Here is a 20,950-nt window from a genome sequence, read left to right as displayed (position 1 = left end):
CTGGGTAGTAAATTAACATTTGCTTATTAATTTGTAAGCCGGTCGGTAAAGACTGGCTCCCTCCAGCCCTTGTGTTAAAAATACTGAGCTTTCCTTGGATCGCCTGCTGAGATTTGTCCCTCGCCTTCATCCTGAGGAGATGGCTGAGAATTCTTGAGAGAAGCTGGGGACTGGAGGTACGGCCTGTGGTGGAGGGATGTTCACGCTGCTGGCTGGGCTCTGGTGTTAAAAAGGCTGACCTTTGGAGTCTCAACGCCTACCCGAAAAATGAGACCCAGGCACACCACTGATCCTTAAACTCATTTGAGTGGAAGAGAACTAGGCGGTTTGCTCTGCGGGACAACAGGAAAGTCGAATCTGTTAAAAATGGGCCAAGAGACTAGTTGCACCACATTCTAGTACAAGCAAGTACAATGTAAGGAGGAGATCTTGAAAAGGAACTATTCAGTCCATTCCCAGTTGTTGTTTTGTTTTGTTTTAATGGGAATGCAGACCGCCTGTGACACCCTAGGCAGCTCAGAAACGTCCTTGGGGAACCTGTCCATCCATTCATCCTTGAGCAGGTAGTGAGTGCTTGACTGAGTGCCAGGCCCTGTTTTGATGCTGGGAATACAGCAGCAAACAAGACAGCTGAGGCCTCTTGCTCCATAAAGCTGATTTTTGGTGGAGAAGACGGATAATTGCAAGTTGAAGTAAATACTGGGACCAAAACAAGGGACTGGGATAAAGAACAAGAGGTATTTTAGTCGGAGCCAGCAGGGAAAGTGTCTTTGAGGAGGTGATGTTGAAAGAATGAGGAGATAGCCTTGGGAAAACCCGGACAGAGACTTTCCAGGTCAAGAGCAGTATGTGCTGATGCCCCGAGAAAGGTAAGCTGTGGCTGGTTCCAGGAACTGGAAAAAAAAAAAAAAAAAAAAAAAACCAATGTGGCTAGAGTAATGAGCCTGGGAAAGAGGACCAGGATGAAATGGGGAGGTGGGCAGGGGCCAGGCCATGCAAGACCGTGTCTAGGAATGGAGATTTTTTACTAAACCACTGAAGAGTTTTATGCAGAAGACTAACGTGTTCTGATTTTCTTCTGTGCGAAGAATAAATTCGGTGAGTGGCAGGCAAAAATAAAAGCAAGGAGACAGTTAGACTGTTGTGGCAGCCCCAGCCGAAACTAATGGTGGTTTGGACTAAATTGATGGCCACACTAAGATGAGTAGTTGAGAGATGCTATTTTGGACATGGACACGTTGATAGGATGGATGTAGGGGGAGGGAATGGAGAACCCAAAGATAACTTTCAAGTTTCCAGCTGGAGTAAGTGGGTAAACAGGGCCTTATTTATTGGATGGAGTAGCCTGGAGGAAAGGAACTGCAGCTCAGAGAAGCACATCAAGAATTCTGTTTTAGGGGGGAGGATGTAGCCCAAGCGCTAGAGCACATACTTAGCATGCACGAGGTCTTGGGTTCAATCCCAGTACCTCCTCTAAAAATAAAGAAATAAACTTAATTACTGCCCCCCCCCCAATGAAGAAGTCTGTTTTAGTCATATTGAGCTTGAGATGCCCATCAGAGATCCAATTCAACTGTCCAATCATTAGGAGCTCAAAGAGAGGCCTGGGCTGGAGATGGGGCTTTGGGAGGCATCATTTTAAAGATGGTAAATGCCCTGGGATCTGAGGAGGTCATCTAGGGTAGGGAGGTAGATGCGGAAGAGGAGAGGGCTCCAGAGGGACCCAGGGGAGTCAGACAGAGGAACCAGAGCTGCAAAGAAGACTGAAAAAGAGAAACTGGGGAGGTGAGAGGCGAACCAACCAGGAGAGTGCTGTACCCAAGAGACTGAGAAAGGAGTATTTCCAGAAAAGAGTGGCCAGCTGTGTTAGGTGCTACTTACTGATCAGATTAGATGAGGGAAGAGAAGGATCCATTCACTCTGGCAACACGGAAGTCACTGATACGCACGATAAGCTCAGTGTCCCTGGAGTGTGGGGTGGGAGCCAGACCGTGGTAGAACCGTTGTGTTTGGACAACTTGTCTAACAGGAAACAGAACCGGTAGGGGTCTAGAAAGGGATGTTTTAGCAGAGGTTGCTAATAACCCTAATAGTCATTCTCCCCCTTTTCCTTTATCATAGAATTTCCAATTCTAGCTGGCCAGATGGCTTCCCTGAAGAAAAGCAAGTTTCTAGGACTCCCTCATGGCTAGGTGTGGTCACGTGACTCGGTTCCAGCCAACAGGAAGTAAGTGGAGGTGTCCACGTGCAACTTATGAGAACTAGCTTTAAAGGGAAGTGGTGTGCCTTCCTCAGCCATTGCTCTCTCCTGCTCACTGGAATATGCAAATATGGTGCTGAAGCTCCAGCAGCCATATTCGACTTTGAAGTGGGAGCCATGTGTTGAGGATGTTAGGGCAGCAAGTTAGAATAAATCTGGGTTCCTGATGTTTAGGGAGCCACCATACCTGCTTTGGGCTACTGACCTTTTGACTTTGTATATGAGAGAAAGAAGTTCCTGTCTTGTTTAATCCTGTTTTCCAGCCATCTCTAATTTTAACTTTAGTTAGAATACAGAGGGCTTTATTAAAATATGGAAGTGACCAGAGCAGGTTTGCAGAGTGATGTGAATGATGCAGGAGAAAAGGCAGGAGTGATGATGCTGAAGGAAAGGTGAAAGGAGGTGGGATACGGGCATGAGTGGAGAGGACACCTCTGGGAGAGGGCTGCCTCTGCCATTGTTAAGAAGAAGGGGGATGTGGAGGTAGAGAAGATGATGTCTCCAGTGAAGGTTGGGATTGGGAGGATGATCGTTCACACCTGGTAATGTCTGCTCACTCCTGGATATGAAGGAGGTCATGAGTTTAGAACAAGGAGAGAGTGGAGCCAACTTTGTGAACCACTGACCCGATGATGTTGGAGGTCCCACCAGCCTGAGCAGCCTCAGGAAGACAGCTGCTTTCTGGAGCAGTTGGCCACATTGCTGCAGGGCAATGAAGAGGGTGAAGAGGGTGAGGGAAATGCCCACAGAGCCAGCATGGCCTCCACCCGTCCCCCACCAGGCCTCACTTGACAGTTACTTAGGACACACCTGTCGTTCCCAGCTGCCCCATGAGAGGCAGTAAGCTTTACCTGACCCGTTTTTACAGTAATACGGAGTGGCTTCAGAGAGCATCAGGGTTACTCAAAGCACAGCAGGCCCACTTACTTTTCCTTTCTTAAAAAAATAAAAGGAATTGTGGTGGTGATCATTTTGAAAAGTATAGAAATATCAAATCACTATGTTGTGTACCAAGAACTGACATAATGTTGTAGGTCAATTACAGACTTCAAAAACAAGCAAACAAAAACACTCATAGAAAAAGAGATCAGATTTGTGGTTACTGGGGGTGGGGAAGAGGGAATTGGATGAAGGTGGTCAAAAGGTACAAACTTCTAGTTTTAAAGAAGTGCTAGGGACGTAATGTACAACATGATTAACACTGCTGTATGTTACATGTGAAAGTTGTTCAGAGAATAAATTATAAGAGTTCTCATCACAAGGAAAAAAGATTTTTCTTTATGAGATGATGGGTGTTCACTAAACTTATTGTGATTATCATTTCATGATGTGTGTAAGTCAAGTCATTATGCCATATGCCTTGAACTTATACAGTGCTGTATGCCAGTTATATCTCAATAAAACTGGAAGAAAAAAAGCACAGTAACCTAAAAAACCAAATAAATTAAGAGAATTGAGATATGGACAGTCCCAGTTCATAAAAGGGCTGTATTGTAAACGATGACTTAGTTTCCGGGCTATCCCCTAGAACTGTAATTGCCAAGAGTATAAATGAATTATAGCAACAGACTGCAAGCCTGGGGTATAGGTTATAGGGACAAAAAACAGTACAGGAGGGGGTAAAAGAAGTTGAGTTTCTTTTCCTTTCTCTGGACCTGGAGTTGGCTATAAATAAAATTTTAAACGAAGGAGTTTGGCCTTTATCATCCTGACTTCTTCCTTACCACCCTGTCCCAGTCTGGTCCCTGTCCCACTGCTGCTCTGCTTCACACCAGGCTCCACACTGGTCCCACTCTGTCTTTCTCTGTGTACAAGCCAGGGGGTGCGGGATGAGAGGAAACAGCTGGAATAGAAGAGGGACTTTGTATCCAAGCTCTCTTATTCTCAGCCTCTTGATCTTGAGCAAAATACTTTACATCTCTGAGCCCTCAGGGATTTTTTGTTTCGTTTTTATTTGTTTGTTTGTTTTGGTGGGGTTAGGTAATTAAATTTACTTACTTATTTATTTTAAGAGGAGGTACTGGGGATTGAACCCAGGACCTTGTGTCTGCTAAGCATGTGCTCTACCACTTGAGCTACATCATCCCCCCGAGCCCTAGTTTTCTTATCTGTAAGGTCAAGATAATGGTAAAACCCACTACACAAGCTTACAGCAAGAATCAAATGAAATAACGTTTGTAAAACATCCTATGAGCTGGAAGGAACTCTGTAGTTGTTTTCTGGGAAGATGCCTTGTTAGGGCCAGATGACCAAGGAGTTTCACATTAGTCAGGATGTTTTGGTTGGAAGTGAGAAAACCCCACTCAAACTAGCTTAGGCCGAAGGAGGAAAGATTACTGGGAGGATACTCGGGTCACTCACAGAATCAAAAGAAGAACTTGAAATCAGATTGATTCTGGACACGAGGGGCTGATCCTGCAGGCTACCCAGACCAGGAGCCCTTCCGTCTGTCTCTTCTAGTACTCAGAGTTTGCTCCATGTTGGAGATGTGTCTCTGAATAACTCTTCACTCTAGGTTGGTTTGAACAAAGTCCAAGGAAGGACGCTAATTGGTCCAGCTCTGGTCATGTGCCTACTCTTGGACCAATTACTGTAGCGAGGGAGACCTCGAAGATTCCTTAACTGGACCAGGCCTAAGTCAACATGCCCATCCTTGTCATTGGAGCAACACCTATGCCAAAGAGAAGTGTTGTGTGCAGGACCGATGTCATAATTCCTGGCAGAGTCTTACAGTATATGCCTGGTATCCCTCAGGCCCTAGCAGTCACTGAGAAGTTTTAGGGAGAATAGTAACATTATTACATTTGTGCTTTTGGAAGATCCCTAAAGCTGCAGCAGGAAGAGTGGACTGCAGAGAGCAAGATCAAAGAATAGTTAGGAAAGAAACTGTTACAGTGGTTCGGGGGAGGTTGGCGATGAGGAAATGGTAAAAGGTGAACAGATTAAAAATACCTTAGTGGGTAGAATTGATGGGTGACTAATAGGATTCTGGCTGTGTAGACAGTGATGCTGATCACTGAGACAGGAAATCCAAGTGACTTTGTGTGTGTCTGGTGAGGAGTGACAATTTGGACCTCTTCTGTTTGAGGTATCTCTGGACAGAGAAGAGAGGTCCAGTTTGCTGTTTGAAGTGTAGGAGAGACATCTAAGCAGAAGCTATACATTTGGGAGTTGTATTAATGAGAGCTTGTGTTCAGCTCCTGTCACATCAACCCAACCACACTGCTTTAACTAGATGGATTTTGTTGCGGTTTGTTGCTAAACTTATTGAAAATTCTGGCATAATGCAAAGTCTGAAGGTAAGCAAAGCAAGGCTGGTCAGCCGTTCCAGTCATTCAGGTCCCAGGTCAGCTGTCGGTTTGCTCTGGCTCTCCTTACTAGGAAGCTTGCATCCTCAGAATCAGCCCTTGGTCATAGAATGGCTGCTCCAGCTCCAGCTTCCTACCTGCATTCCAGATAGGCAGAAGAGAGAGCAAAAAAGGATGAAGGAGCAGCACCTGTGTTAGAAAAGCAACACTTCCCCAGAAATCCCCACTGACTGCTGCTTATGCCTCGTTGGCCGGGTCTGGTCACGTGGCAATCCTTAGCTCCAACCAAGGCTGGGAAATGCAGTTTTTGAAAATTAGATTCCTGAGCCTGTTTGAAAGAAGAGAATGGTTACTGAGAGAGCTGCACATAGATGATGATTAAAATCACGAGAGTAGAGGAAATTATCCTGGGACTGGGGGTTGAGAAGGGAAAATGACCGAGGCAGAATCCTGATGAACATGGAGACAATCAGGAGGAGAAAAAGGAGAGGGATTAAGGAGACTGAGAAAGAGCAGCAGTGAGGTAGGAGCAAAGCCAGAAGGGGGGTATGTATGGAAGTCAAGGGAAATGAATGTTTCACGAGGGCAGGCGTGGTCCCCAGTTTCCAGTGCTGCAGAGAGGGCTGCAGGACAAGGCTGAGAAGGGACTGCTGGGGTTGGCAGCTTCAGAGAACCGTTTCAGTGGAATAGTTGGGTCCAAAGTCTGTTAACAATGGGCTGGAGAATAAATGAGGATCAGAGTGAGGTTGTTACCTGGGAGATGATGAGGGTAAGAAGCTGAAGGAGAGGGGTTTTTTTTTTCCTCTTAAAAAAAGGAGAGACTTGAATATGTTTAAATGATGAAGTCAAGAAGCAGTAGAAGCAGAGAGACTGAGGAGTCTGAAGGAAAAGAGATGATGCTTGCTGGAGAAGGTGGGAGGATTGGGGTTCAGGACAAGAGGGTGGCCGAACACTGGAAGATAGGTGGGCTTCCATGGAGACAAGAGGAAGGGGGAAGAGCTGAGTGAGATGTGAACATTTGTGGGTTTAGTAGGAGTTCCTGAGTGAAGGCTTCCTTTTTTTTTTTTCCTGGAAATAGGAGTAATGGTCACCTGATGAAGGAAAGTGGACATTTGGTGGGATCCAAGGATTTCAGAGGAACTCAGTAGAAAATGAGAGAAGCTTCTGAGGAGGGGCAGGCAGGAGGGTTTGAGGAAGGATCGAGAGCCCAGCTAAGGATGCAAACCAAACTAGAGTCAGAGTGACAGCTCAAGTGACACAGCCTTCATCAGTCCTCAGCAGCTGGGTAAGTCCAGGTGCAGAGAGCACACAGACAGTAGGATTGACCAAATTGGAGGTTTTTCCAGAAAAGCATGATAGAAAAATGGTGGTGCAGAGGATTGAAGAATATTGAAAAGAAGCACTGAGGTGTTGTATTGTGAGTCTTGGCTGGTAGGGGAGAGAATTCACAGCCGGAGGGGCCAGTAGATGGGGAGAAGGAAAAGATGGGGGTCTGGCTCGAGGGGACAGGAATGGTTGCACGAGGCTATGGTCAGACAGAGGGATGTATCCACAGGAGTGAGTAAGATGGAATGAAGGAATCAGTGGCCCTTGGGGTGAGAAAATCAGGGCCAAGAGGCCAGGGTAAGGACGGGTCACCCCATGAAGGTATGGCAGCACTTGGGTGAGCCAGGTACTAACATCTTTGTTAGACCTTTCACTCCAAGCTGTTTTAAATTGATGTTGCCTTTCTTGAAAAGGTCAGGGAGCCCTAAAGAAAGGTTAAACAGAAAAGAAGTTAATTTCTTGGCTTGTCACCCAATGCCTGTCCTGTTTGTTCCAGAACAACCTATTTTAAAGAATCTGCAGATTTCCAAGGGCTTCTTGCTTCTATTTACATCCACAGCTTCAGCCAAGAGACCTCTGTCCTCAGATGGTGTTCCCTACTAAAGATTTGTGATCGGAAGCCATTTGTGAGCACAAGACACAGTGGAGCATACTTTAATGATGGATAGTGGTGACAAGGAGTCTTTCTCACCTTAGTTGTCTAACTCATAAACTGAGGGTGGGGGAGAGGACAGTTGTTCAGTAGGTAACCACTCAAGAGCCCTTCCAGCCCTGATTGTGAGTCAACCATACTGTAATTTCTCCAAATGGGAGAAGATGGTTTTGCCAAAGAAGGAGGGCCTAGATGTGGCCAGACAGGCGATCAGAGGGAGGGAGCAGATCAGAGAGGTTAAGAGCAAAGTCAGGCTGCCGGGGCTCTACCCCAGCTTTGCCCCTGAAAGCTGTGTCTACCAGGGGAACTGTGGACTACATGCAGATGTGAAAGCCACTTGACAGTGAAAGACTGTTTCTTCTGAAAGAGCCTTCTGTGAACTGATTTTCACAAAGCTATGCATTTGTAGAACAAATAAGGGAAGTAGGTCCAGCGAGAGTCACTCTTCCCGTAAGTGGTAGAAGCAGAACTATCAGCTTTACGTCCAGACCTTTCTATCTCAATCTTCCACCCAAGACTGGAGAGTCGCGAACACAGGGATTTGGGATTCTGCTAAGTCCTTGGGACCTCTATGCTTGGGTCCTGCCAGGAAGGATCCTGATAGAACCCGCCCCCCCCCACCGGAAGGCGAGAAAGAGGCATCCATCCAATCCGCCCGAAGCAGAGCAAAGCACAGGTAGATGCCGCAGGCAGAACAGGTGCCTCTCCCTGTCCCTATCCCAGCTCTGTGGACTTTTAGCTGGTCCCATGGGAGAACCTGGCTGTCCCTGGGGAGCAGTGCCGGCCAGCTGCTGCCACGTGCACACAGTGCCATCTAGGGGCAGTCAGCTGAACTGAGTTTATGGCGCTACTGCTGTGTGTGTCTGGAGAAAAGGGCTTCCAGTCCTGGTCTGACACAGGATCTCTCCATACTTCCTGGAGCACCTGTTCCCCTGGCTCCCTCTTCTACTTACCCACCCAGGAAGGACCACGTTTTGTGCACCCACTCCTTTGAGTATCCTGAGCTCCCCTCCCTGTAAATGTTGCTGCTCTTCCCACCCCCACCCCTGCCACCCCCATCTCCATAGGCTCTCAGAAGTCTCAGCCACTCCTGTTTTTACTTACCTTCCATGCACTGGGCGCCCTTCATGTTTACTGCCAGACTCGCTCTCTCTGCTGAGCCCTAGCTTCAGTCTAGAAGGAAAATCTGATTCCATCACTCCCTCCCCCAGACCAGGAGAAGTTCATTTACAGGCCTGGTCACTGTAACCACATGTGAGCAGGTCACTGCAACCACGTCTCTGACCACAGGCCTCCTTCACCCTCGGTGACCCAGTCTGTCACCTCTGGTGCAGCGGTGCCGGCACAGACTTCCCTTTAGAACCAATTGTTGGAATCTGATAATGCAGGAAGTTGCCCCCAGCAGGAGGAAGCTACCTTACCCGGGGCTCTTGGGCCCAAAGCTCGCTAAATCCCCCTTTCCTCGTTTCCAGACCACTGATGAGTGATCCCAGCTCTGGCCTCCCCATGGGGTCGGTCGAGGCCTCCCTTGGAATGGCCTCACAGTACAATTTCTCCCCCTGCCCCATCCTGCTTCCTTCACTCCCACACCCAGATCACTGGATCAGCTTCTGTTTCCTCTGCACTTGGCCTCAGCATGTGCCGTCACCTCAGTCCAGAACATCTTTTGTTCATTCCCTGTGCCTGTGTGAGGACAGGCAGGGAAGTGGAAACCACCCAGCCTAGCCCCTCAGCCAGGCTCTTCAGGAGAATGGGCCTGGGTGTCCCCATGTCACCGGCTCCCAGATTATCATTTACAGTCTGACGCAGGTGTTTCTCTTGGTTTCTGCTGCTCCAGCTGCTTCTGGCCAACTGGTCCCCAGCTTGCCCTCAGGGACCCTGCCTGGCTTCTGCCCACTGCTTTTCCTCTGTGAGTCTTTGGCCCTTGCCCCCTTCCTCTCTTGGAGAGGCACATTCAGGTGCCCCGAGAGTGAGATGCTAATTGCTTTGGTCTGCTGTCATCATCCACATCCCTTCTTGGGCAGAACTTTTATGCCAGTCTCACAGGTGTCTGGCCAACTCAGAGTCCAGGACCCACCTCTGCTTCACTCACTCTGCCCAGGATGGAGAGTTTGTGGTACAGAGCCCTGGTGAGTGGCTTCCAACAGGAGGTGCTGCGTGGCCAGCTCCCTGCGATCCCCAGGAGAGGGCAGTGATGTGTGGCAAATGGACACATAATGTCTATCCTGTCTGCCGCTAAAGCTACTGACTCCAGATAATAAACAAACAAATTTAGATCCACGAATTAGTATTTATAACCGGTTTTAGTATGAGTATGCATACCTGGTTTTGTGATGATTATATTCTTATTTGTTGATTTTTAAAGGTGTTGGGGGGGTGGCTAGTAATAGAGTGCATGCCTACCATACATGAGGTCATGGGTTCAATCCCCAGTACCTCCATCAAAAAAAAAAAAAATAGACGTAATTGCTAACCCCCTCCAACAACAACAACAACAACAACAACATTTAAAGGTGTTTGAAACATTTATGGAACTCTGAGCCATTAGAATTGGGAAGAGTGTAACTGATTACATTTAACATTCCAATGTTCAGAGAGATCTACTTTTTTTTTTCAGTTCTTTTTGTTGTTGGTTTTTTATTTTTTTTATTTTGGGGGAGGAGATAACTAAGTTTTTATTTATTTTTTTGGTGTAGGTGCTGGGGATTGAACCCAGGACCTTGTGCATGCTAGGCAGGCACTCTACCACTAGGCTACACCCTCCCCCACCCAGGGAGATCTACTCTGTTAAAATTATGAAAGGTCAATTTGTTAATTGTAGAACTAGTATGTAAACATTTAGAGAAATGTTAACGGTTTCAGTTTCCTGCATTGCACATTAGACAAGGTGTGGAGTTGCATATGTTTCTCTGTGTGCACAGAGCTCCTTGGGCATTAAAAAGCAGTCCAGGGAGCGGGGCCTTCACTGTCTGTGCCCCTGGGGATGGGAGGGTGTCTGTCCTGTGCTCTGCCCCATGGCCCAGCTGGGGCCAGTGAGGGGGGCTAAGCCTGTGCACTAGGATGAGGGGTTCACTGCTGGTGGCCCCCCAGCCCTCACTCTGCACAGGCCTGAAGTTGCCCCAAGGTTCTCTTGAGTCACAAAGCCTGGGGAAGAGATGAGGCAGATAAGGGCAGCAGAGGCCTCTGCCTGGCAGAAGCTTCAAAGCCTTCCCGCTTCAAAGGGAGAGCAGTGCCACCCACCCCAGGAGCTGACTATCTCTCCAGGCCCAGCTCCCCAGCCCCTCCTGCCCACAGGGCGCTGGCCTCCTCCTCCTCCTGTGTATGAGCAGTGCTGGGGTAAGAGCCTGGGAGCAGAACTGGCCTTCGGTCCCCCAGACAAGCCAAGCACAGTCAGGAAGGGCGCAGGGAAGGCCCAGGGCCCACTGGCTCAGGGACAGCAGCTCTCCCAGGTGCTTGTCTGAATTTGCATTTCTCTCCGGGCCTCTGCCCACGCGGGCCCAGGGGGCTTCCCCGGCTCCTCAAACCTTATTAATTTAATACAGTTTGCTGTAGCCAGAAATTTCACGCTGCATTTTTAACCCTCTCTGAAGGGGTTAGGTTGAGCACACCAAAAAACTCTGTCAGTGAACCAGCTATGGAGATTTACTAAGCACATAGGACAGTGCTATTTTTATTACTCTTGTTAAGATTTAATTAATACATTTACATGGGACACTGTTGGTTGAACCCTCAAATCCATTCTGTTTTCTTTTTTTAGGGATAGAGTCACTAAAGTTGAGCAGGGTGTATAGACATCTGTCCATGAGAAAGACTACATTTCCCAGCCACCTTTGCAGTTAAGTACAGGCATACTCATTTTACTGAGCTTTGCTTTATTGTGTGTTTTTTTAAAACATGTTTTTATTGAGTTATAGTCACTTTACAATGTTGTGTCAAATTCCAGCGTAGAGCACAATTTTTCAGTTATACATGAACATACATATATTCATTGTCACACTTTTTTTCACTGTGAGCTATCACAAGATCTTGTATATATTTCCCTGTGCTATACAGCATAATCTTGTTTATCTATTCTGCATATGCCTGTCAGTATCTACAAATTTTGAACTCCCAGTCTATCCCCTCCCACCCCCCCTCCCCAAACTTTGCTTTATTGTGTTTTTTAACCCTGCATCAAACAATTCTATAGGTGCCATTCTTCCAATAGCATCTGCTCACTTTGTGTCCCATTTTGGTAATTCTCGCAATATTTTAAACTTCATTATTATTATATTCGTTATGGTGATCTGGGATCAATGGTCTTTGACACTACTATTGCAAAAAGATTATGACTTGCAGAAAGCTCAGATGATGGTTAGCATTTTTTTTAGCAATAAAGTATTTTTAATTAAGGTATGTACATTGTTTTGAGACATAATGTTATTGCACACTTAATAGACTACAGTATGGTAGAAACATAACTTTTATATGCACTGGGAAATCAAAAAATTCATGTGACTTGTTCTATTGCTGTATTTACTTTATCGCAGTAATCCAGAACTGAACCTGCAATATCTCCGAGGTAGGACTGTACAGCCTTGAGTCCTGGCCAATGGGATGCGAGCAAAAGTGATGTGTGCTTCTTCCAGGTCATAGCGTAAGGGAAAGAAGCATGTTTAACATTTGACAAAATTCAACATCCTTTCGTGATAAAAACTCTCAACAAATCAGGTTTAGAAGGACTGTTCCTCAACATAATAAAGGCCGCATATGACAAGCCCTCAGCTAACATCATACTCAGTGGTGTAAAGTTAAAAGCTTTTCCTCTAAGATCAGGAACAAGACAAGGATGCCCACCCTCACCATCTCTGTTCCTCATAGTACTAGAAGTCCTAGTTATAGCAATTAGGCAAGAAAAAATAAATAAATAAAAGGCATCCAAATCAGAAAGCAAGAAGTAAAATTATCTCTGTTTGCAAATGACATGAAATAGAAGATGCTGAAGTCCACCAAAAAGACTGCTGGAACTAATAAATTAATTCATTACAGTTGCAGGATACAAAATCAACCTACAGAAATCAGCTGCATTTCTATACACTAACAACAAACTATCTGAAGGGGAAAAAAATCAACCCAAGTTTTCTAAGTTACTAGACATCTAAGCTAATAGAAATCTGTAGAACACTACATCCAACAACAGCAGAATACACATTTTTCTTAAGTGCCTAGGAAACATTCTTCAGCATAGACCACTTGTTAGGCAACCAGATAAAACTTTAAAAATTAAAAGAATTGAAATCATACAAAAAGTATGTTCTTTGAGCACAATGGAATGAAGTTAGAAATCATTAACAGAAGGAAATTTCAGGAATTCATAATTATAGGGACATTAAACAACATACACCTAAATAACCAAGAGGTCAAAGAAGAACTCACAGGGAAATTAGGAAATATTTCGAGATGAATGAAAACAAAAACACAATATACCAAAATTTATGCAACCAAAATGGTGCTGAGATGGCAAATTATAGCTGTAAGCACCTATATTAAAAAAAGAAAGATCTCAAATCAATAATCTAACCTTACACCTTAAGACACAAGGAAAAGAGCAAACTAAACCAAACACAAACAGAAGGAAGGAAATAATAAAGATTAGTGCCAAAATAAATGAAATAGAGAGTAGGAAAAAAACTAGAAGAAATAAACAAAATCAAAAGTTGATTCTTTGAAAAGATCAAGAAAATAGACAGATCTTTAGGCAGACCAGCAAAAAAATAAAAGATTCAAGTTATGAAAATCACGAATAAAAAAGAAGGGCCATTATAATGAACTTTTCAAAAACAAAAAAAGATTATAACAGAGAAAAAGAAAGCAATTCTATTTACAATGACATCAAAAAAACAATAAAATATTTAGGAATAAATTTAACCAAGGAGATGAAAGTCCTGTACACTGGTAAGTATAAGACAACAATGAAAGAGATTGAAAAAGACACAAATAATGAAAAGGAAAAAAATATATATACAAATAAGTGGAAGGATATTCCATGTTCTTGGATTGGAAGAATTAATATTGTGAAAATGTCTATTCGGCCCAAAGAATCTAGAGATTCAATGCAATCCTATCAAAATTCTAATGGCATGTATCACAGATATGGGAAAAACTATCCTAAAACTTGAATGGAACCACAAAAGACCCTGGTTAACCAAAGCAATCCTAAGAAAGAAGAACAAATCTGGAGGCATCAGACCTCCTGATTTCACACTATATTACAAAGCTATCGTAATCAAAATCAGTACTGTGGTACTGGCATAAAAACAGACACATAGACCAGTGAAACAGGATAGAGAGCAAGTGACATGATCATCTGTGTGGTTTTTAAATAGATATTCTTTATCAAGTTAAGGACGTTTCCCTCTATTCCTGTTTACTGAGGGTTTTTATTATGAATAGGTTTTTTTTCACATCTTTATTTGTTTAATCATTTGTTAAACATTTATCAAGTGCTTGCTCTAATAATAACAGTAGTTGTATTTGACATAGTTAAAAATTTTTTTTTCATTAAAGTGTAGTTGATTTACACTGTCAGCTTCAGGTGTACAGTAAAGTGATTCAGTTACACATATACATACATGATATATATTTTCTTTTCAGATTCTTTTCCATTATATGTTATTATAAGAAATTGAATATAGTTCCTTGTGCTATACAGTAGGTCCTTGTTGTTTATCTATTTTATATATAGTAAACTTGATACAGGAAAAACAAATGGGCATGAGAAGGGTCACATCCCAGGTCTCGGTTGAGTCCCTCAGACGTGCCCCACTGAGTGTGGGTCCTTGGCTTCATGCAAGAAAGAATTCAAGAGCGAGCCACAGTTGAGTAAAGGTAGATTTATTTAGACAGATACATATTACATAGAATGTAGGCTGTTTCAAATGGCAAGAGAAAGGCCATGAGGTATGGGGGTTGGGTGCTCAGGTTAAAGTAAAAAAATAAATACATACTCCACAGATGGAGTCCAGGCGTCTCTGGGAGTGAGTGAGAGAGGCAGCCTGGAGGTGTGGTATTGCCAGTTTTTATGGGCTTGGTAGCTTCATACGCTAACAAGTGGGAGGACCATTCCAACCACCCTGGGGAAGGGGCTGGGATTCCCAGGAATTTGGCCACTGCCCACTCTTTGACCTTTTGTGGTTAGCCTTGGAACTGTCATGGCACCTCTGAGAGTGTCATTTATCATGCAAATATATTACAATAAGCATATAATGGAGCTCAAGGTCTACTAGAAGTCGAATCTCCTGCCAACTTGATCCTCAAGGTCTGCTGGGAGTTGAATCTTCTGCCATTGTGGTGTTAAATGCTGTATCATATGAATAGGTTTTGGATTTTATTAAATACTTTTCCTGCATGTACTGATATGATCATGTGACTTTTTTTCTTTAGCCTGTTGATGTGATGGATTACATGTATTGATTTTTGAATGTTGAACCAGCTCACATACTGGGATAAATCCCACTTAATTGTGGTGTATAATTCTTTCTATATATTGTTGAATTTGATTTGCTAATATTTTGTTGAGGATTTTTGTATCTATGTTCATGAGAGTATTGGTCTGTAGTTTTCTTTTCTTGTAATGTCTTTGTCTGGTTTGGGTATTAGGGTAATGCTGGTCTCATGAAATGAGTTAGGAAGTATTCACTCTGCCTCTATCTTCTGAAAGAAATTGTAGAAAATCGGTATATTTTCTTCCTTATATGTTTGGTAGAATTCACCAGTGAACCCATAAGGGCCTAGTGCTTTCTGTTTTGGAAGGTTATTAATTATTGATTCAATTTCTCCAATAGATATAAAACTCTTCAAATTGTCTATTTCTTCTCTTGTGAGTTTTGGCAGATTATGTCCTTAATGGAAATGGTCCATTTCATCTAGGTTATCAAATTTGTGGGTATAGTGCTGTTCATAGTATTTCCTTATTATCCTTATAATATGCATGAGCTCTGTAGTGATGTCCCCTCTTTCACTTCTGATGTTAGTAATGTGTGTCCTCTTTCTTTTTTCCTTAGTTAGCCTGGCCAGAGGCTTATCAATTTTATTGATCTTTTCAAAGGATCAACTTTTGGTTTAGTTGATTTTCTCTGTAGGTTTCCTGTTTTCAGTTCCCTTGATTACTGTTCCTTTATTTCTTTTCTTCTGTTTACTTTGGATTTAATTTGCTCTTCTTTTTCTAGTTTCCTAGGGTTGAAGCTTAATTATTGATTTTAGATCTTTCTTCTTTTCTAATATGTGAATTCAGTGCTATAAATTTCCCTCTAATCACTGCTTTCACTGCATCCCACAAATTTTGATAAGCTGTATTTTCATTTTCCTTTGGTTAAAATATTTTTAACTTCTCTTGAGATTTCTTCTTTGACCCATGTATTATTTAGAAGTGTGTTTTTAATCTCCAAGTATTCGGGGATTTCTAGCTATTTTTGTGTTATTAATTTCTAGTTTAATTCCATTATGGTCTGAGAGCAGACATTGTATGATTCTATTCTTTTAAAATTGTGAAGTTATACTTTATGGCCCAACTGTAGTCTGTCTTGGTGAGTATGCCATGTAAGCTTGAAGAGAAAGTGTTTTCTGCTGTTGTTGGACAAAGCAGCCTATAGAGGTCCATTATATATGGTTGATTGATGATTGTTGTTGAGTTTTACTATGTCCTCACTGTTTTTTTGCCTGCTGGACCTAACCATTTTCTGATAGATAGGTGTTGAAGTCTCCAACTATAGTAACAGTGGATTCGATTATTTCTCCTTGCAGTTCTGTTGGTGTTTGTCTTATGTATTTTGATGCTCTGTTGTTAGGCACATACATGTTACATGTTAGGATTGTTTTGTCTTCTTGGAGAATTGACTCCTTTCTCATTATGTAATGCCCTTCTTTTTTCCCTGATAACTTTCCTTGCTCTAAACTTTGCTTTGTCTGGAATTAATATATCTACTTCTGCTTTCTTTGGATTAGTGTTAGCATTGTATATCTTTCTCTGTCCATTTATTTTTAGTGTTATATATATCTTTATATTTGAAGTGGATTTCTTATAGGTAACATATAGTTGTGTCTTGTTTTTTGATCCACGGTGACAATCTTCTTTTATTGGTGTATTTCAACCATTGACATTTAAAGTGATTACTGATATAGTTGGATTAACTTCTACCATATTTGTTATAGTTCTCTATTTGTTACTTTTTTTATATTGTTCCTATTTTTGTCTTCCACTTTGTTTCTGTCTTTTGTAGTTTTAATTGAGCATTTTATATGACTCCATTTTCTCTAATTTTGTAGTGTATCAGTCATACTTCTTTTTGTTTTTAACTTTGTTTAGTGGTTGCCCTAGAGTTTGCAGTATACATTTGTAGCTAATCCAAGCCCACTTTCAAATAACACTATACTGTTTCATGGGCAGTGTGAGTACCTTATAATAACAAAATAATTAGAATTCCTCCTTATCCATTGCATTGTTGCTGTCATTCATTTCATTTATATATAGCATATATATAATTTCATTTTCCTTCTCTCTGAAGAACTTTTAACACTGATTGCCAAGCAGATATACCAGCAACAAAGTCCTTCAATTATGTTTGCTTGAGAAAGTCTTTATTTCTGCTTCATTTTTGAAGGATAATTTTGCCAGATACAGAATTCATGTTGGTGCTTTTCTTTTTGCCCCAACACTTTAAAAATTACAGTCTACTCTCTTCTCGCTTACAAGGTTTCTGTGGATAAGTCAGATGTAATTCTTATCTTTGTTCCTCTATAGGCAAGGTGTTTTTCTTCTGAGTCTTCAAGGGTTTGTATTTTTGATTTCTCTGAAATTTAAATATGATAATTCTAGGTGTAGGGTGTTGTTTTGTTCTTGTTTTTGTTTTGTTTTGTTTTGTTTTGCATTTATCCTGCTTGGTATTCTCTGAGGTTCCTAGTTCTGTGGCTTGCTGTCCGACATTAATTGAAGAAAATTCTCAGTCATTATAGCTTCAAATATTATTTTGTTTCTCTTCTCCTTCTGGTATTCCTATTATACATCTGTTACACCTAATTTTCAGTTGTCCCACAGTTCCTGGATAATATTCTGTTCTACTATTTTCAGTCTCTCTCTCTCTCTTTTTTTTTTGCTTTTCAGTTTTGGAAGTTTCTATTGAGATATTCTCAAGCTCAGAGATTCTTTCCTTGGCTGTGCCCAGTCTATTAATGAGCCTATCAAAGGCATTCTTCATCTCTGTTAGAGTTTTTTTTATCTGTAGCTTTTCTTTTTCTATTCTTAGAATATCCATTTCTCTGCTTACATTATCTATCTGTTGTTTCATGCTATCTACTTTATCCATCAGAGCCCTTATTATATTAATCATAGTTGTTTTAAATTCCCAATCTGATATTTCTAACCATCCCTGCCATATATGAGTCTGGTTCTAATGCTCATTTTGTCTCTTTAAACTATGATTTTTGTCATTTAGTAGGCTTTGTAATATTTTCCTGATTGCTGTTAGTAATGTGAGGTGGGGGAGCTGGGGGAAGCGTTCATAGTCCTATGACTAAGTCTGAATCTTTTAGTTGGCCTGTGCCTCTGAACTTCCCAAGTGCTTCTTAGTACCCTAGCCCCCCATAGATGGGACAGGATGGCTATAGAGTGGGTTCTAGTTAGGGATTTCCCTTCTCCCACATGGAGGGCTAGAGCCTGCTAAAGTTGGGTATTTCTCTTCCCCCAGGTCAGCTAGGCTCTGGTTTAATAGTTTCTCCTGAGGGCACATCCTGTTAAGAACAAAATGCTCTGGCATATTTCAGAATGATTGCTTTCCCCCTCCCCTTGCCAGAAGCATGAGGGGCTTTTTCTTCAGTATTTACTGTGAGAACCTGGTCAAGTTTCTGGAGGTAAAACTCACAAAAGTGTGGGGAATCCCTATGACTTAGTCCCCCTGGAGTTTTTAACATGCAGACTTGCCCACACTGAGCCGCCAGCAATTTACAGCTACAGTTTAGGTTTTCCTATCCTGGGATTGCTACCCACAGAGGTTTCTACACATGGACTGCGTCGGTGAGTTGTAATTCTTTGCATTAGCTGGTTGGACTCTCCAGTTCTGGGGTCAGCAGTTTTCCCTGTTGCCTCATTTCTTTGACAGGTCTAAGAAGAGTTGTTGACTTTCTAGTGCGCTTAGGTTTTTACTTCTTGTTAGGACAGGATATTAACATCCAAGCTCTTTACTTGGGGGGGACTGGAAACTGGAATTCTGTTAACCTTTGTAGGAACTGTATTTGAAAAACCAGCCCTTTGCGGTTTGAATTACAAATATTTTTTCCCAGTTGTTTGTTGGCCTTTTGACTTTTCTCATGGTCGTTTTTGCTGTCCAAGCTCTATCATTTATTGAGGGCCAGGATCTGTGCGGGTGCTGAGGAAACCAGGATGAACAAGACCAATTCCCTGCTCTCCTGGAATGTCCAGTCCATTGGTCCAAGAAGGGTGGGTTCAGTAGCAACAGCATAGAGATCTGGGCTGTAGGTTTGGTACTGATGAATGAATTATAGGGCCTGTGGTTACCAAATCTAGGATAGCCCATAGACAGTACATAGACAGCCCAAAGACAAGTGAGGAAACAGAGAAGGAAAAGACCAGCCTAGTTTGCAATTCATGTCAAATTGCTGTCCCAGCTTTGGAGGCTTAGTTCAGAGCTCTTTTCTCTCCATCAAAAAGCTGCTCCTGACCAGCTTTGCGTCTTGTAACCTCATTTCCCCAGAAGTCTGTTCTCCCCCCCATTAAGTGAGGGGTAGGATCAAGATTTTAACTGACTTTCTGTATTAGGGGAGCATTCGGAGTAGGAAGTGGAAGCAGCATGTCTTGCTAGATGAAGAGAGTAGTTGAAGCATCATCTGCTGGGAGGAAGCCCTGTAAGGAGCTGCCCTGTGGATCAAGCCTGAGAGGCGTTTTCAGGGATCTGGCCTTTCCCACTGGCCACCCCGTGACCACTCCCATTCTAATTATGGCTGAACCAGCCCTGAGCAAGTACTTCTGTAATGAAAAACTTCTCTCATCAACTCCTTGGTTTCTTTGAAGTAACAAAGGTGGGATAAGATTTCTTTCTTTTTCCTTTTCCAGGTTTTAAGAGGAATTGATTTCTTAGAATCATCCAAAGATTTTTATTTTTAAAGGATCATTATGAACTTATGAGTTATTTTAATCCATTTTAACTATAGATGCTCAAATTATCCTATCTCTAGCAAGGAAGAGCCTCTTCCAGGTAGATCCTAAGCACTTTCTTTCTGAAGCTTTCAGTGGCCTTTGGGAGCTTGCTTGATACCTGATAAGACAGAATATCCCAGGCTCATCTTGTACATTGCCTGCCCCTAAGCCTGCAATCAGCCATTTCTCTGAGGAATTCCTTGGATGTTGGAAGACCACAATCTGGGCTCATCTGTCTCTTGGGAAAGTTTCATGTTTCCTGGCTGAACAACATGGAAATTAGGGCATAGGTATCTCTTGCCTAACACCAAAACAAATACTCTATTCAAGGCTTAGGTATAAAGGGAAATTTTTCTCTAATATGTCACATTGTTTCTCAATTTAAGGCACTGGTTTTCCACCTTGCCTACATACTAGAATCCCTTAGGGAGCTTTAAAAAAAAAAACAAAACAAAACTGGATCCATCTTTAATCCATGCCCAGATATTCTGGTTTAGCTGGACTAGGATCTGGCCTGAGCAATAGGATTTTTAAAAATGTGAAGCAACCAGATGGTGTCCAATCCTGGCTTCACACTGTTTATCATTCCATATGTGTTCTTACACTTTACTACATATGTATAGAATTTAAACAATACTGTTGTACAGCCTTAAAAATTTATGTAAGTTGTACCCTACTCAGTAATACCATTGGGAAGCTTGTTGTTCACTTCGTGTTGCTTTGCTGCATCCCAAATGGTATCTTTGGTTCAGTGATTGTAACTATTGTAGCCCATTAAAACCTTCCCTTTACACTATCATTTTCTGCTCCCTTTTACTGCAAAATTCACGTGTAGTTAGTTGCTCAGGCCCAAAATCTTGTAGTCACCCTTGACTCCTCTTTCTTTTATGTCCCATAGCCAGTCATTCAGGAAATCCCCTTAGCTCTGCCTTCAAACCTATCCAGCATCTGGCAGTTCCTCACCACCTCCACTGCTACTGCCCACTTGCAGCCAAAATTATCTTTTGCCTGGATTATTGCAGTAGCATCCCAAGTGGTGTCCCTGGTTGATCTTCTATAACTGATCATCTCAAAGCAGTCAGAATAATAGATCATTCCTCTTCTCAGAACTCTCCAGTGGATTTCCATCTCAGTAAAATTCAGAAGTTTTGCCTTGGCCTGCCAGAACCACATTTCTACCATCTCACCACCTTCTGATCATTACTGAGTCTAAGCTT

General features: G+C 42.6%; 1 pseudogene; it reads left to right on the top strand.

Annotated features, from left to right (window-relative positions):
* Window positions 1-100: 100 nt before the first annotated feature.
* On the top strand, window positions 101-17,651 carry LOC141579169 (KANTR integral membrane protein-like; annotated as a pseudogene).
* The last annotated feature ends 3,299 nt before the right edge of the window (window positions 17,652-20,950 follow it).

This window comes from Camelus bactrianus, chromosome 11 (genome assembly GCF_048773025.1).
Source record: "Camelus bactrianus isolate YW-2024 breed Bactrian camel chromosome 11, ASM4877302v1, whole genome shotgun sequence".
Lineage (NCBI taxonomy): Eukaryota > Metazoa > Chordata > Mammalia > Artiodactyla > Camelidae > Camelus > Camelus bactrianus.
The sequence above is the reverse complement of the archived record's forward strand: the minus strand, read 5'-3'. Positions and strand labels throughout refer to the sequence as shown.